General features: G+C 36.3%; 1 protein-coding gene across 2 annotated transcripts in view; it reads left to right on the top strand.

Annotated features, from left to right (window-relative positions):
- Positions 1–56: 56 nt before the first annotated feature.
- cdh23 (cadherin-related 23) overlaps positions 57–16806 on the top strand; it is a 294684-nt gene continuing 277934 nt past the window's right edge. For both annotated transcript variants that reach the window (XM_077196907.1, XM_077196908.1), the window contains exon 1: positions 57–188. The gene's annotated coding sequence lies outside the window, so the exon portion shown is untranslated. The remainder of the gene's footprint in view (positions 189–16806) is intronic.

Below are 16806 nucleotides of genomic sequence, written 5' to 3'. Positions count from 1 at the left end.
TGCAGCATTAAACTTTTTTTAAACTTGAAACCGCAACATGATGATGCGAGAGAGAGAGAGAGAGAGAGAGAGAGAGAGAGCGCAGGGAGAGTGAGCGCGCGGAGCATCAGCACTCTCTCAGCATCAGGATCAGCGGTCGGTCGGTCGGTTGTCGAGAGCGCACGGGCGGACTGATCAGGAGGAAGCAGGTAAGAGCGCTGACTCTCTGACTTACTCTGGAGAACTGATGACAAGTCTTTAGGCTACAACCGCTACTTTTATTGATAATATTACTTCAGTATCACATAGACATGTTAGAAAATTAGACAACAATGAAGCAACCAATGCTTTGAGTTGGCCATTCAATTTATATATGTTGTGTTCTATAATATTTCAGTGTTTTATTATCTTTTAAGTTTATTTTAAAACCTTTGAATGTTTATTAGTTTTTTTGCGTTAGTGTTGCGCGTTTCGGGTAGCGGTGCACGCGCCTGCTGCGCGTGTCATTATTTATTCATATGTCATGCGAGCACATGAGTTTTAACTAGCGGGTTGCCATGAGCGCACGAGAAACTCGTGAGGGGTTTCACCTCCAGAAACTTATTGAGGAAACAAAATAAAACAGCGTGTCAACTGATAAGCTCATTTAATATTATTATGACTGATGGTGACACTGATATGGCTGGCATAGCATTAGTGACACTATGAGTTTATAATGTTGTGTGGTGGCAGGAGGGAATTTGTGATGTAAGGTATATTATCAGCAGCATGCATATAGACTTCCAGCTGGACCGCTCATCTGATCACCTGTGCATGCATAAGCGCTCTAGAGTGAGACAATCCAAATGGCTTGCTTCAATTTGCTCATTTGTTTGCTTCCCCCCGAATGAGTGTCTGATATTATGAAGTGCCTATAGTTGTCTTTTTTTGCCTTTCATACAAGGCTATAAATAAACCGCTTTGAGCTGTGATGAGATACTGTACCTCCTTACATTTGAGATTGTTCGCCTTTTAGTTTGGGTGAACTCAGTTGACTTATTGATTACAAAGACTTATTGATTCTTATTACATGGCTCTGTGGAATACTTGATTCTGATTGGTCAATAGCGCTATCCAGCGATAAGTTATTCCCAAATAACAACTGCTCAAAACAGATAATGCAGGCTCATCCGGGTTACTGAAGTCAGCAGTGCTATACATAGACATTTTAAACATAGACGCCCTATTAGCCGCTGGATTGTCAACGGCGCCGCCATATTGCGGAGGGCAACTATCTCATTACGGGAATTGAGAAAAATGCCTGCTTCGTGTGCTACTTGGGGCTTTACAAATCGCCGCACAATTGAAAAAAGGTCTTGGGGAATTACCTTTCACAAGCAAGACAGAACATTTGTTTCTGGTTGTATTTGGTCATTATATAATTAGTAATAGAAATTTTAGTTGGCCACCGGAGTCAGTCAGACTAAAATAGCTAGCGATGTCGCTAGTTAACTTAGCTGTGAAAGTTGAGACATGAGTTGACATGATTTATATTAATTTTTAGCCTATATTATATTTTATATTATAAAGTAAATTTCTTGTAATCTAAATATTCATCTATATTTTCTTAAAACCGACTTTTATAACAAGTACTCGTTTCGGCTGTACTAGTCACTATTTCATTTACTATTTTTATTATTGTCTATATTATTCTGCAATTGTATTAGCTATTATTATTATAATATTATACAACTTGCGATTATCAATCTATTATAGTTATGCTGTAAAATTATTGTACTATTCACTAGTCAGTATTTAACTTATTTTTTATTGTCTATCTATATTCTGTAATTGATTTCATATTTCATATTCTCTTGCTATTATCATAGTATTATACATGAACTATTTGCTATTATCAATATATTATTATTATATTATTGTACTTATGATATTATTTAATTATACTATTCATTACTATTTTATTTGCTGTATACTGTTTGTTTATTTTATTATAAAATAAAATAAAGCTAAAATCAGGTTAAAGACAGAAAATGCGAAAACTTGATTTAATGTAAAAATTAAATTATTCTCAGGATGGGGGTCTTCACAATTCTTATCCAAGAATAAAAAGCCACATGACAAGCCTGAGCTTTGACAATTCCTTATCATTTTTTTTTATAGGTTTATCTATCGAGATTTTAAATAACTAGAGATGGAAGTTTTTGTACACCACGTACAAACCACTGAAATCGGTTGATAACGTTATTTTGTTTTTATCCAGAAAAACCGCAGTTCACCCGTTTACTTGAATTTGTTTACAACGCAGTCTTGCCCTCAGCAATATGGCGGACGCGTTGACGTATCGCAGCAACGTTCCAAAGCGGCCAATAGGGCGTTTATGTATTATTATGTCTATGGTGCTATACGCCTACTATGAACTGTTTTTCTTTGTGGAAGTTTTGTATTTGGTGAACTAATAAAGTATTAAAACTCAGTTGAATCAATATTTTGCGTACAGTTATTTAATTGTCATCCAGTATTGTGGACTCGCTCTCTTGTTTCATTCAAATGCAGCTTCTGCCATTTTATGACTATTGTTTTGTACACTTGAATTGAGATACAAACAGATACGAATTTAAAACAGTTTAATCTGAAATCAATATATATTATCCCCATAATTATTTAGCCTATGTTGCGAAATGCTGTGTAATAAGTGGGATGAGTGTATACCGTATCTCTTAAATGCTGGAGAACTGGAGTTCTTGAGTTTTAGGACTTGCCTCTCAACTGTTGATCAGTTTGGGAACATTGGAACAACTTTCATATAAAAAGCATGAGCTCTGTTCCAAAACTTGTGAGCTGCATTTGAAAGCATCCTACAGTAGGTGCACTTAAGATAAAGGCTTTTCAAAAGGTTGATAATAACATAACTTTTTTTACAGCATTTAAACACCATAGAATGCATCCTGTGCTAAGAAAGCAATCCCACAATGTATCAGTGAAATTTTCTTCATATGTGTGTGTGTGTGTGTGTGTGTGTGTGTAAAAATTTAATATTTACCTAATATTTGTTCATGCTATATATTTTTATGGTTAATAAAATATTGTCTCATTGGCTTGGTAACGTGCAAAGTTGCAAACTCAATTTTGAAAATGAAATCAACTTTAAAGGGACAATGTGTAGTTTTTTAGGTAGTTATTTTCTAAAATCAATATAATTTTATTCATAAATATGTCCTCAATGGTGTACAAATACCTCTGCCAATTATCTGACTTATCCTCGTAAACGAAGAATTTATTATCTTTATATACATGTGACGGGTAGGTCCACGGAGGCTTCCATGTAGTTCCGCCATCTTGAAAAGCTATAATAGCAGAGAGGGTCAAAAAGTACTAGGCCAACGCGTTTCCACAACGTGTTTTCGTTCAGAGCCAGCGTCACATAACTGAAAGCAGCAGAAACGGAGGAGCAGAGCAGTGAGAGGCGCTTGTCACTGCCCCGGCAAGATTAAAAGGCTGCATTGCACTGTTGTTTGCCGAGCACATGCCGAGCCACAGGAGAAGAAATCCTCATCGCCAATAAAGTCCAAAATTGAACGTAAATGGAAACGTGACCGGAGATTACAAAAATGTAAAACTCGACGAAGTGCTATTAGAAGACATCGTAGATGCAACACACATTTGAAAAAGCGAGGCGCTGAAGAGCACAATTCGTTTGAATTCAAAATTTCACTGCTAGATGGGAGAAATTCCTACACAATGTCCCTTTAAGAATGTGAGCAATACTATTTGTATGACTGTTGCTTCAAACCAGTCTCTCATGAGTTCATGCTCTTTTCCAGTTCATGTGCTGCCTTAGAAGGCAGCTGCCTATGTAGCCTTTAGGGAGTAGACAGCAAGACAGCTTTTGAAACCGAGCCATTTACCTTTTTATATTTTATGGCTACAAAGCAATGAAGAATTTAGGCTCAAATTTTGGCTAGATTTGGGTTGAAGTGTTATGATGGTATTATGGCTGGTCTGAATTCTTGATGAGTTTGTGAGGAGAGAATGTCAGTTTATACATCAGAGTGACATCATTAGGACTTTGGTTGCATTAGCATTGTTAGAATAACAAAAAATGATGAATGCTTGGTGGAGGTTTGTTTGTGTGCGTGCACAAGTGTTTCTGTTTGATATAGAATCTTCTGGCTCCTCTGGCACGCTTTCTCACACGGCATGTCTGTCACTCCTTTCAAATCCACTCTGAAAACGAGTACAGAGAAAGAGAGAGGGAGAGAGGGATGATCATGTGAAATGAAGGCTTGCGATGGGACAGGTATTTTGAGTGACAGGCCGAAATGAATGGCTGTAGCAGAGAAGGAGACGGGAATGAATTGCAGATACAGTGACGAACAGGTGAAGAAAATAAAAGATGAATCTGAGGGATAAAATGGGAGAATTCTGATCTGTTAGCAGCAATGAATCCCACTCTGGTTTTAGCTGGTTTTAGCTTTTGGCTCCCATTCGCTTTCTCGCTTCTCTTTCTCACCCATTCTATCTGAGTGTCCCGTCTGTGCGAGGTCATTAAATCAGGAGGGTCAGTCAGGCAGAACGCAGAGAGGTCACAGACAGAATAAAGAAGATGAGGGGTGCAGAAGGAGAGGAGAGTGAATTTTGGACAGGACCCTCCCATCAAGAAATATGCATATTCTGTATTCAGAATTGAATAGCAAACTGCATACTGCACAGTAGGGATAAACTGATATTTTGGCCAGGCCTATAAATGTTTACAGTTATACATATACGTAGGCTTGGGTATCGAGAATCGAGTATCGATTGGAACTGGGACTAGCTTTGCGATTTTCCCGGTATCGTTCAAAAGTTTAAATTTCGATTCCTAGTTTCGATTCACAGCACCAACAAAGAAGCGTCCACTGGAAGTGTTGGCATAACCGAGCGAAGCAACTCGAGAGTCGTCCTAATGCTGCTAATAGCGCGTCAAATTCGCGCCTACCGCGTCTAGTTATACGCTTGAACACTTTGAATCCATTTGCACGTCAAGAGCGAAATTGATGCACGTAAAAAAGGAATATTCGCGTCTATATAAACATAGACATTATAAACTGAAAAGCGGGCCTGTCCCCATTCGCGCCGCAGAAATTTTTTACGCGCGTAACGCGTCTTTGCATTGAAATCCCTCGCGCCAGACGCTCTATTCGCGTCTGGTGTGAACGCAGCATCAAACCAAGGCATGGATATGTTTCAAAAGTGCTCTCGACGCCGTTCGGAGCACAGGTTATTTCACTGGTTGCTCTCTCCTCGCCAGATGACGAAGGTTTTACAAGTTGTTTCTTATTGTTTATTTGCTATTCTGCACTAGGTTAGCCCATCAGTGGGAGTAACTGTTTAAGTACCTGCAGCATCATACACTCATGTGTAAATGTGTTTTCATGAGGTTTTCAAAAATAAAGCTCTCTTGAGGAAAGTGTACCCCTGTGAAAATATATTCATAATTTATAATATTTATATTCAAGTTCATAGATTTGATATTTATATTGTAGTTGAAAACAACCCTGTGAGAAATTCATAAAAAGTAAAAAGTTCATAGAATTAAAATTGATGGAGAAGGTTAGACTATTTCCTTCAGAAAGATTGTTGGTTAGCTAGCTCATTTAAAATATCCTAAACTTTTTTGACCCTTCCTCTTAAAAGAATCGGAATCGAGAATCGTTAGGAACCAGAATCGAAACAAGGAATCGAAATCGAAATCGGAATCGTTCAAATTCAAACTATACCCAACCCTACGTATACGTGCACAGAGTTCTATAGTAGTAAGCTAAATCCTTACTTTACATCCTTCTTGATATTTTTGACCTCACTGATCATTTCCAAATACAGTTTTGGAGCTGAACACCTTTTGCCATTATAAGTGATTGAGATTTTAATTGAGCACAGATGTGACTGTGACATGATGCTCTTAAGAACAAGCTGTTTGTTCGGTCAGAGAGGGTGAGCTTTATGCTTTGTGCTTTATGATGTAACAGACTTCAGAGCTGGGTTCAGTTCACCCAACAATGATAAATCTGTCATTATTTACTCATGCTTACGTTGTTCCAAACCAGTGTATTCTGTGTAACATAAAAATGAATTTATGAAGAATAATTTAAGCACTTTTTATATATAATTGTAAATAAAGACAAGGGCTGTATCAAAAAAAATGATCCATATGACTTGAGCACCATATGACTAATGATCCATATGACTTGAATAGTTTTGTGTGAGAAATAAACCAAAGTTTTAGTAAAAATCTTAATGTCCACCCTAGTTCGACCCTGATTCATGAATGAATTGTTCTATGAAACAAGATTTTGTTTTCCCCAATTAATCAGTTAATCCAGTTCGCAAAACTAATATTAAGCACATTCCATTCTCATTGACTCAAAGCAATGGATTTTTTAAACAGGCATTACAAACAGTGTGTTACATTGAAAAAAAGTTTTTTTGGATAACTTCAGTATTTTGTGAAATAATATATCTTTTGAATTGTGCATTTCTATTCTCAAAGTTCTTACAAAGTGTGTTATCTCTATAAAGGCCTTTGGCTCATACAGAATGAACTGATCACTAGGGCCGCCGGGCCCCTTGGTAAATTCAACATAAGCGGATCAATTATTTTTATTTACCCTGAATGATTAAAATTATGCAGTACTGTATAATGGCAATTAATCACCTCCTCTAAGGTGTTACATATCAGATTTTGACTACAAGTGTCACATTTGTGTGTATTTAGTTGTACTATGTAAATAAGCTGGTAGGAATCTGTAAAGTTTGTGAAAAGCGTGCGAGAGAGAGAGAGAGAGAGAGAGAGAGAGAGAGAGAGAGAGAGAGAGAGGAGCATATGGAGTACACTTGCGAACGCCCTCTCCTGTTCGTCCATAACTCAAAGCTGTAGGATTTGCAGTGTTCAATTACAGCCCCTCTCATAAATAATCTGACGGAGGCCGGTCATAATACCCCATTCAGTGTTAGCTTTACAGCGTGACAAATCCTTGTTGTTCGTATTTATGTACAGAATGCAGCCTTGGGAATGTTTGTCTGTGTGTGTGAACACAAACAACAGTAAACTCATTTTTTTAGATCTTTTATTAGAATTCCACTGTTTATAATCCTCTAATAAAGAAAACGAGACAAAGCGTTCGGGTCACGTTAAATAGACTACTGTTTATTTTATGAAATTAATATGTTTTTTCCATAACATTATGTTCATGATATTTTAGCACTTTTTGTAATTTACATTACACTCATTGGTGATTCTCATTACTGTAATACAGTGTTATTTATTTAAATAAGAATAAATTAAAGTCTGTTAAACGAATAATACCATGATGTTTATTACTTAACAGTTTCCAGGAAGTAATATATGTGGAAGTTTTTTTTTGCATTACAGTAATGAGAATAGAGTGTGCTTAATATTAGTTTGACCCGTATTATTTTTGAATATTATTAGTTTTATTAGTTTTATGTTTACGTGTCAAATAACCAATATGCACACTGGTTTTTAATTATTGCTTTTTTAATTATTGCTTTATTTCTGATTTTTGAGGAGAAAAACTGCAGACTCATTATACTGCAACAATAAAAACATAATATGCATTATGAATATTTTAATATTAACAACAACAAAAAAAAAATAATATTGGTTATTATTTTGAAGTCTAATTATATTATCGGGAGACCAGACATTAAAGACACAACTGGTGAATGGTTATGGGTCTGTCAATTTTATTGTTGTAAAAATGTCACACTATACAAAACATCTTAATGGTACTTCTAAAAGCAGACTGCAAAATACACTCTTAAGAAAAATTGTTCTAACCAGTACCAAATTAGGGTTCTTCGGCTAACAATAGCAGACCCCTTTTTGGTGCTAAATAGAACCATTTGGTTCCATAAAGAACCATTCTTTGAAAGTGCTATATAGTTCTATATAAACCTTTTCAATTATATTTATTTTCATTAATATTAGTATATTAGTATGTTCATATTATTAATATTATCAAAATATATATTTTTATAAATTATTTATTAATATTGTTTTTTTAGCCCTCTGTCTGCCTGGTCTTAAATCTTGTCACCTATATTTGGGTTTTACATTAAAAAAAAAAACAGCATGTTGTGTCAATTAGGTACTTTTATTTTTTATTGACATGGCAGATTGTAGCAAAAATGACCTTACCTGTCTTACAACAGAGGTTAGCTAAATACATTAAAAATAACAGTTGACATTGAACACGATATAGTAATGACGAGTCTTTACGTCCTTCATTATGTGTGTATTCTGAGCAGTGTCTCTCTGCAGATGATGAGGTTATGATACGTGACAGCATCTGAAATACAATTTAGAGCTACATTGTGTCTCTTCCATTTGATTATGTAAAAACAATTATGAAGAAGGCCAAAATTAGCAAACATGGACAGTATGAGCCCTTTACCATGTTAAAAGCAAAAAGTAATATAAAGTCATGGTATCAATGATTTTTTTTTGTGACTGGGTATGGGTATGTTTAGGCATAAAGTCATAATTAAACAATTCAAACAATATGGATCATAAATTGAAGAGAAGAATAGTATCCTTAACTGAACAGAGCTGCTCACACTTACATGTTCTGTTAAACTAAAAACAGAAAAAGACATGATTGTTAGGAAATGATTGTTATAATTTTTAAAGTTATAATTTATAGACATTTTAATAAAGGAATCATTTACCTGTTGAGAGTATGTGATAGCCTGTGTAGTAACTGTAGTTGTATAGCTGAGCTCCAAAAATCAGTAATGAGGAGGAGGATTTGACAGTTACAGATTTGAAAAACAAAAAAGCGGGAATAAAGAACCCTAAACTCTAACACAAAGAACCATTTCAGCATATAAAGGGTTCTTCAGGACGATATGGTACTAAATAGAACTTTTACTACGTGTAAAGAACCATCTTTTTTAGAGCGTTTGTTCAGATCATTCACAAATGTTCCAATTTGTTGTCCTTCTGACTTTAGGGGCATACTTGTTCGTTTTCAAATTATTGATCAGTCTTAATCAATTGTGTGAGCTTTGAACGGGACCATCTGTTTGACTCGCCAATAGCAGATGACACTGCATTCACCTACAGAACATTTACTTCTGATAAATAACAGAGCATGTGATGCTGGAAGTAAAGATATTTTATTCTACATCTGTGTATTGTTTCACATGTATGCTGTCAGAAAAGCTGCAAGTTTCCCCATCTGATTGGTTTATTGTAGTAGTGGACCTTTCCACAACACAACAGCTGCCCTCTCTTTCTCTCCGTCTCCCTCTTTCTCTCTATCTCTCTGAGAATTCGGACATTTTGTTTTGCAATGCAATAATAGAGGAAGCCTGTAACCAACTCTCTGTGGAGAGAGGGATGAGGCAGAAAAGAAAAGATAGAGGTAGAGGGAGCAAGAGAGAGAATATCAGTCCTTCTCCAGCTCTCCTCTCCTCTGACAGGTTATTGATTTAGGCATTTTGTCGGCACTGTGAGCTTGTCTCGCCTGCCTCGAAGTTTTGCTGCACATAAAGTCAAAGCCAGTGCACGGCACTGATACATGTTGAACATATTAGTATGGACAAACCATTTAATACTCAAAACTCAATGTTCTCTGACCCCACGTTGGTGGGCATGTTTGATCTGTTGCAATTCAGACTCGCACGTATCTTTTAAGTCCGTTTTTTTTTTTTTACACATGAACCATTAGGTTTCTGAGTGTGCTGTTTTTTTAATTGTGGGTACCACTTTTATTAAAAAAGTCAGACTTTCATATGATTTTTTTTTTTTAATTGAACTGTAAGATCGATAATCGTATTCTCACTGATGTAGGCTTAGTCATGATGCAGTTCAGTGGGGAGAACAAATCTCAGCAAGGCTGCATTTATTTGATACAATAAAACAGAAACGGTGTGAAATATTTAATTAAAAATAACAGTTTTCAAACTTTTGAATGGTGGTGTATATATAAAAAAGTAATAAAAAAAGCTATAATAAGACGTCAACGTCCCCCAATGTGTACCTAAGAATGGAAAATGTATAACAGAAGTGTAGCAGGCAATCATACAAGAACGATTACCCTATTTACTTTCTATGATGATTAGTCAGTCATGTTATTCTGAAGAAAAATTATTGGTCTTGATAATTTTAATCAAAATCTACTCTGTTTTGGCTAACATTACCAGTCCCTCTTATTTTTTCAACCCCTCACCTCTAACTTCTTTTCACAAATTCAAATTTTAAGTGGCTGTAAAGGTCCTGTCATATTTTCTTGGTATTTTTCAAGGATGGATCGCTGTGAAGTGATACCACTCACACCTAGCATATCAGCGGTGGATTTCAGTACACGCTAGTCTGCTCCACTCTCTCACTCTACAGGAGACTAATTCATTTAGTTCTGCAGTTAGAGAAAGAGAAATAAAAAAAAGTTGTAAGAACAAAAAGAGTGCAGAGATGGGAAAGGAGAGACCTCACATGGTTGCGGCTGGAGAAGACGAGCTTGAGCGATAGTGACAGGATGAACTGCAGCACAGCGTCTCGCTAGGGCCCCATCCTGTCGCAGTAATTACGTCTCTACAGGTCGCCAAATACACACACATACACAAACACATTATTCACCAAACAAAACAAGAAGACGCTAACACACACATATAGTCATGCTCAGCTATGTGATGCCACTGTTTGAGACTTTTTTTCGAGGCTGCAGGTGAGAAAGGTGTGTGTGTTTGTCTTGCAGTCTCCTGCTGCTTTTACTGTATTGAAATTGGACAGTATACACACACACACACACACACACACACACACACACAACCGAACACCTAAATGCAGCACATTCACACATTAATTCACACACTTAATGAGATTAAGTTGGAGCTCATGTACACTGAATACTGTGATTATGTTAATGTGATGAGGCTCATAATTACAGTAACCTTAACCACAGTCTAATATGTGGAGTTTAATCGCATGTATACGGATTAATCGCATTTGTTCCACTCTGACACAGGTGTGCATGTGCTGCATATGGAGGAGGTTTAGCGCTCATTATCGGTTTGAAAGCATGGCTGAACAGAAGTCCATGTTTCTGAGCATGAGCATTTTAGTTTTTATTTGCCTGTTTAAAATGTTTACCAAATGGCTGTCCCCTCAAATAGTGTCCCATTTAAGGGTTTATGGGGCGATTTCGGACACAGCCCTGGTATTTTCACAATCAGATAGCTATCCGATCAATGAAAACGCATGAAGTGATCAAGTGTAAACAGATCCTTTGATGAATAGATAGTAAAAAAACAGCATTTATTTGAAATAGACATTATAAATGTTTTAATGTCACTTTTGATCAATTTAATGTATCCTTGCTGAATAAAATTATAAATTATAAAATAATTTCTTTAAAAGAGAAATCTTTCTGACCACAAACTTTTGAATGGTAGTGTACATCAAATATGTCAATTTTTGGGTGTTTAAAATAAACTGGAGCCTTTGTAATCATTTGTGAAATTTCTAGCAATTTCTGAGTGAAAATTGTTACAAAGAAACGACAAGTAGCACATTGAATTAAATGGGAAATTTTGAAGTATTTATATATTTTTTTCATGTAAAACGTACTCTAATCTGTAAAACGCACAGGGTCCGAAATTAACTTTTTGGCTCACCCACTACAGGGACTGGTAGATGAAAAAATCCACCAGCCAAGCATATTTTTTACCGGCCAAAATAATAAACAGCCTTTTTGTGTCACATATACATTCATTTCAGTACATTTAATTGAGATAAGGCATTATGTTGAATGACTAGAGTAGAAGTCAAAACAGAGCAACAAATATAAGGCATGGAAGATGTGAGCATCGAACTAGTGCTCATAACAGAACATTTGAAGGTTTTGTAAAACCATCAGATACTTTAGCGAAAGTAAAAAAAAAAAAGCGATTAATACTATCCTTTTAAACGGTTTAAAAGTATATATTTACTATATAATATTATAATATATTATTAATAATATTACTGTAAATATATATATATATATCTATATATATATATATATATATATTTAGCTTTTTTGTTTGTTGGCTGCATAGTTAAAAAAACAGTATGTAGCCTATATTTGTTAAATCACGGGGCGCTACCGTCAACATGCGCAACAACACGTGCCTAAAGACATATTTCGCAAGCAAGCAAAGCAAGCAAAATGAACCAAGCGAAAAGAAGTAGCTACTGTGGCACCATTTCGACAGAAAAATCGACGAATACTTGGAAAATATGCTACACGGTATTAAAATAAAGCAGTAGGCCTAGTGCAAGTAGGCTACAATGCATCGGAGACCCAGACTAACCCCACATCATGCAGACATGTTACTTTTTTTAAGTAAAAACTAGACAAGCTGTGGATTGAGGTAGGTCTGCTATTTTTATTTGACGAAAAAAACGTAGTCTGATGAAAAAAAGCTGTTTTTTCAAACTGATTCACTGTTTTATTTTTGTCATCTTAATTTGTTAATTTTGCACCCTGAAAACGCACAATGTCTTTTCTAAGCAAGCATACAGATGCCGTATTGTTTATAAAACAGGTTAGTCAATATTAACGTCTTGTTTATAGAACTGTTGTATAAAAGCAATATTTCAATGCTGAATGCAAGTCTGTGATTACCTACAGCACTTAATTCAACCCTCTGATACTGATCATTAGAAGTGAATGAACAGAAATATCCCATTTTACAGTGGAAAGAGGACACACAAAATAATTAGCTTGTGCAGACAGCAGGATAATAAGATCATGAGAGGTTGGTCACTTATGTGGAACCAGCGACTCAATGATGACTCAAGCTTACAATTATCTTAGTGATGGGGCCGAGGAGAACAAAGTGAAGTGCTGTACTCTCTGAGGTTAAGTCCTGTCACACATAATCTCACTGAAATCCATTGTGAGGAAAGGATATGGTGGATGCATTTTATCTCACCCACTCTACCGGCTTTGAGAAAACTCATCATAACTTCCTATACATTTACCGCAAACAGCCGTCAACCGGAATCATCAAGAATTATAACCCATTGTACTTTGATAGTGTTGTTTACTCTGTTAATTGATGTAGTAGTCGTATTACAGTCAGCAGATGGCTTTGTTGGGTTATCAGGGTTTTTATTGTACCTTTAATTGTGAATAATGACTGATTAAACTCCTATTATGTGCCAATAATCCAAATGGTGCTGTGGAAAGTCAAATATCCTGCAAAGATACAGGTCATAATAATTCATGCAGTCACTTTTTGATTGTTATGGGTGTTGCACAACACATCAGGAATTTCAAATGAATGTCACTCTCTCAAGTCAACATACTTTGTGTCAGAAAAATGCGAAAGAAAGTTAATTTAGGGGGCTTTTACACTGGGCTCGTTTGCTGCGGTCCGAGGCCGAGCGCGATTGTTCCCGCCGCCCCCCTCAACGTTGGTCTGGTTTCACACTCAACTTGATTCTATCGAACTCTGGTGCGTTTGCGTGCATCTTACGTCATTGCAAACGTGCACGGCGCATGGTAGAAAACACGATGCGCGTCAATATATTGTGTTTTTTAATAATTTGGTGCTATTATGCAAAGCTGAGTAAACAACACTGGTTTACCGTGTGTGTGTGTGTGTGTCGCATAAGCTGTCTTTCCGCTGCTTGCAAATGGACTCATTTGAGGAGACAATGGATTTCTATTAATTTGTTGCCCTGATTGCACGCACTATGCGCGAATACACTGCAGACTCTTGCTCATATCCAAGGTAAATCTTCATTTTATTTAACTAAATACATCATAATCGGCTGAAACTCATGCGCAGGATACTTTACTTCCTGAACAAGTGCGCACCCGAGTCCGTGTTGCTTTCACATACACGCGAACCGCAGCACGGTTCGGGAGCAACCGCACTCAGACCACCTCCTCCAGGTAGTCTCGGGTTCGATATCCCAGTGCGCACCCGGGTCCCATGACAGCATTCACATTAGCGATTTTTCATGCAAACCGTGCCCTGTTCCAAACTAAACTGCCAGTGTGAAAGCACCCTAAGATGTTTGTCACATTCATCTTTAGTTTCACTTTCATGGACTTTCAGTTTTTTTTATTTTATTCATCATATGTGTTCCTTTGCTTGATTTTCCCGCCACTCATCAGTTGTCATGGACACTCATTAGATCATCACACCTGTTCATCATCTCCTCATTATCACTGTGTATTTCAGTTCCTGACCTTCACTCTGTGTTTGTTGTTTATGTGTGCATGTTACACACACTGTTATGTTTTCTTCATTGTTGTGGATTACCTGAGTTTGTTTTCTTTAACCATTTTGTTTATGGAAACCTCTCCTTTGTCTTCATCTTCGTGACAATGTTAGTGGTTGCTTTAGAAATCTGGCATTTTATAACGTGCAGATTTTTTTTAAAGCACTTGCATGAATAATTCAGTAAAATCCTGTTTATTATTCAAGCTAAAACATCCCTTTTGAGTTTTATTTTGGCATAAAAAACACAGGAATTGACAATAAATTGCATTTACAAATCTATTTAAATAGAAAACGGTTATTTTAAATTGCAATATTTTTTTTTATTGCGTAAGAGTCTTGCGTAAGAGTCTTCTTTCTAAAACATTTTTCTAAAACGACCCCAAACTTTTGAATAGTAGTGTATATTATGTTGAAAACTTTTAAAGTCTTGTAAAGTATCAAGATTTCCTTTGAAAATAATTAGTCAATTCTGAGATACACAGGCAAATTTACTTAACAGTTGCACCATACTTCAATGCAAAAACCTGCATCTTTTAACCATAAACGCTTTCAATCTTAATGATACTTATTATAGAATGTGCTGGGTTCTTAAACATAAGGACCCCTAACTTGGTTCTTTTAACACCCGTGAAAAGTAGGTGGTAAAAAAAGAATGTTTGAGTGCATTTTGTAGTGATCATGGGCATGGCAGCAGTAATTGTAGCCAGATCGATTTGTGGTGTGAGACAGGTAACAACAAAGTTCTGACATTTAGGAAAAAAAGTCTATTGACCCGTGCAAATTATGATCAGACTGCGCAAACAGCCCCAATGACGTGGTCATGTTTGCCCCATTATCTGACTTGCATTATTCATTTTGAATTGGGTGCTAAAACAACTCAAAGCACATGCAAATAAAAAACACTATCAGCGGGGATATTTAACTGTAATTCTTAGTGAACTTCCCCTTCAGTCTAAGGCAAGTGGCATGTAGTGCAACCCATTTTGAGTCCATTAAGATCAGTGTCAAATGCAAACTGATAACACTCACATGACATTACTGGGCTGATGCGGCAAACTCCCATAATTCCATCAGCACATTTGGGCTCATTTAGGCCTACTCTGTTTGTTTACTGAAGTGTAAGTTGTGTTTCATGTCACAGTACCTGCATTAGGATGTGCTCAGCATCACAACTAGTTGGCAGCATGTCAAATCTTACAGTTATCTTTGCATATTAAGCTGAGATGGAAAAGTTTTTTATCACCAAAGAAATTACATGAGCTGTGTTCCTTTAGTCCTTATAAGGGTGTGTGGAAAACATTTTGTGTTGTGTGTATTTAATATATTGTCACTGTCAGGCGGAAACCTAGTGTCTCCAAAAACCTTTCAGGAAATTAAAACCCTGCATTTTCTAAATAATTAAACACTGTGTTGTACAAATTTGTATTGTGGCTTTATATATTGTCACTGTCAGACACTTGCTTGTGTAATTCAATTATTGACATTTTAACAAAATGAAGCTCAAATGGAGTTACAAGGTTTGTGACCAGCGAATTTCAGACATATTAGAACTTCCGCATTGCATTGCATTTTCACCAATTTACAAGATATACCCCTGGTTTCAAAGCCTAGTTCCAGATTAAAATGAAAGTTTGAGCTGTTTTAACTGAAAGCAACTTGCTCTGACATATCTTAAAATATGTTAGGATTTAACTGTTTTGTCTCAAGATGCATTGAGCATTTTTTTCTAAGTGACTCACGTGTCCTAATTGAACTAAGGCCTATTCCTTGCTTAATCTAAGTCCCGTCTGAAACCTGACCATAAAGTCTTTAGCTAAGCGGGCGCTCAGTTTTTTTTCTGTCATTTGTCCAAAATCTCATGTTATTGAAGCCAAAGTGCTTCGTACAGGCTATTTAAGATATTACTGGCTGCTATGACTTGACGACAAATGTTAGACTAAGCACTCTTCTCCGCTCCTCAAATAAATAAAACATTAGCCTTTATATATAGTGTTTCTTGAGTAAATAAAGAGCCAGTTCTTTATAACTCTTGCATTGCAAACAAGCAGAGATGGTCCAAAGCACGTACTGGACTTCGTTCACGATAGAGGTGGGTGGAGTTACAAGATTTGACTGACAGTTTTAGAATCCAATGATGATCTGAGGTTTAGTCACAAGCTCTTTTTAAAACTTTTTATTGGTTAAATTTTGCAAAACCCACAGAGAGATGTAAAGGTTGACCAAAAGTAATGATTTATGAATCAAAATGTGAATATAAAGTGTCTCTGGGCTGGTGCAGTTTAGTTTAGGATGTGATGATGGGCGTTCGCTCCATCAAGAGTGCCACATTCTGTGAACTGTGGACACAGGGCCCAGTAAGTTTCTTATTAGTAAAATTACAGGAAGTTTGAATAATAATGCAAACATTTTTTGCTGAGTTGGATTATATAAGCCACCCCTGTGGGCAAGTAACCTTTTTATTGATTGGTAGTTCTTTTCAAGTTTCCCTTGATACTTTAAAACAAGGCTCTCAAACTATAATCAACCAATTTACTGCTTGAAAGCATC

The sequence above is a fragment of the Siphateles boraxobius genome, unplaced genomic scaffold, assembly GCF_051911475.1.
Source record: "Siphateles boraxobius isolate OS27281-9 unplaced genomic scaffold, OSU_SipBor_1 37, whole genome shotgun sequence".
Classification (NCBI taxonomy): Eukaryota; Metazoa; Chordata; class Actinopteri; order Cypriniformes; family Leuciscidae; genus Siphateles; species Siphateles boraxobius.
Note: the sequence above shows the minus strand (reverse complement) of the source record. Positions and strands in the feature narration are given on the sequence as shown.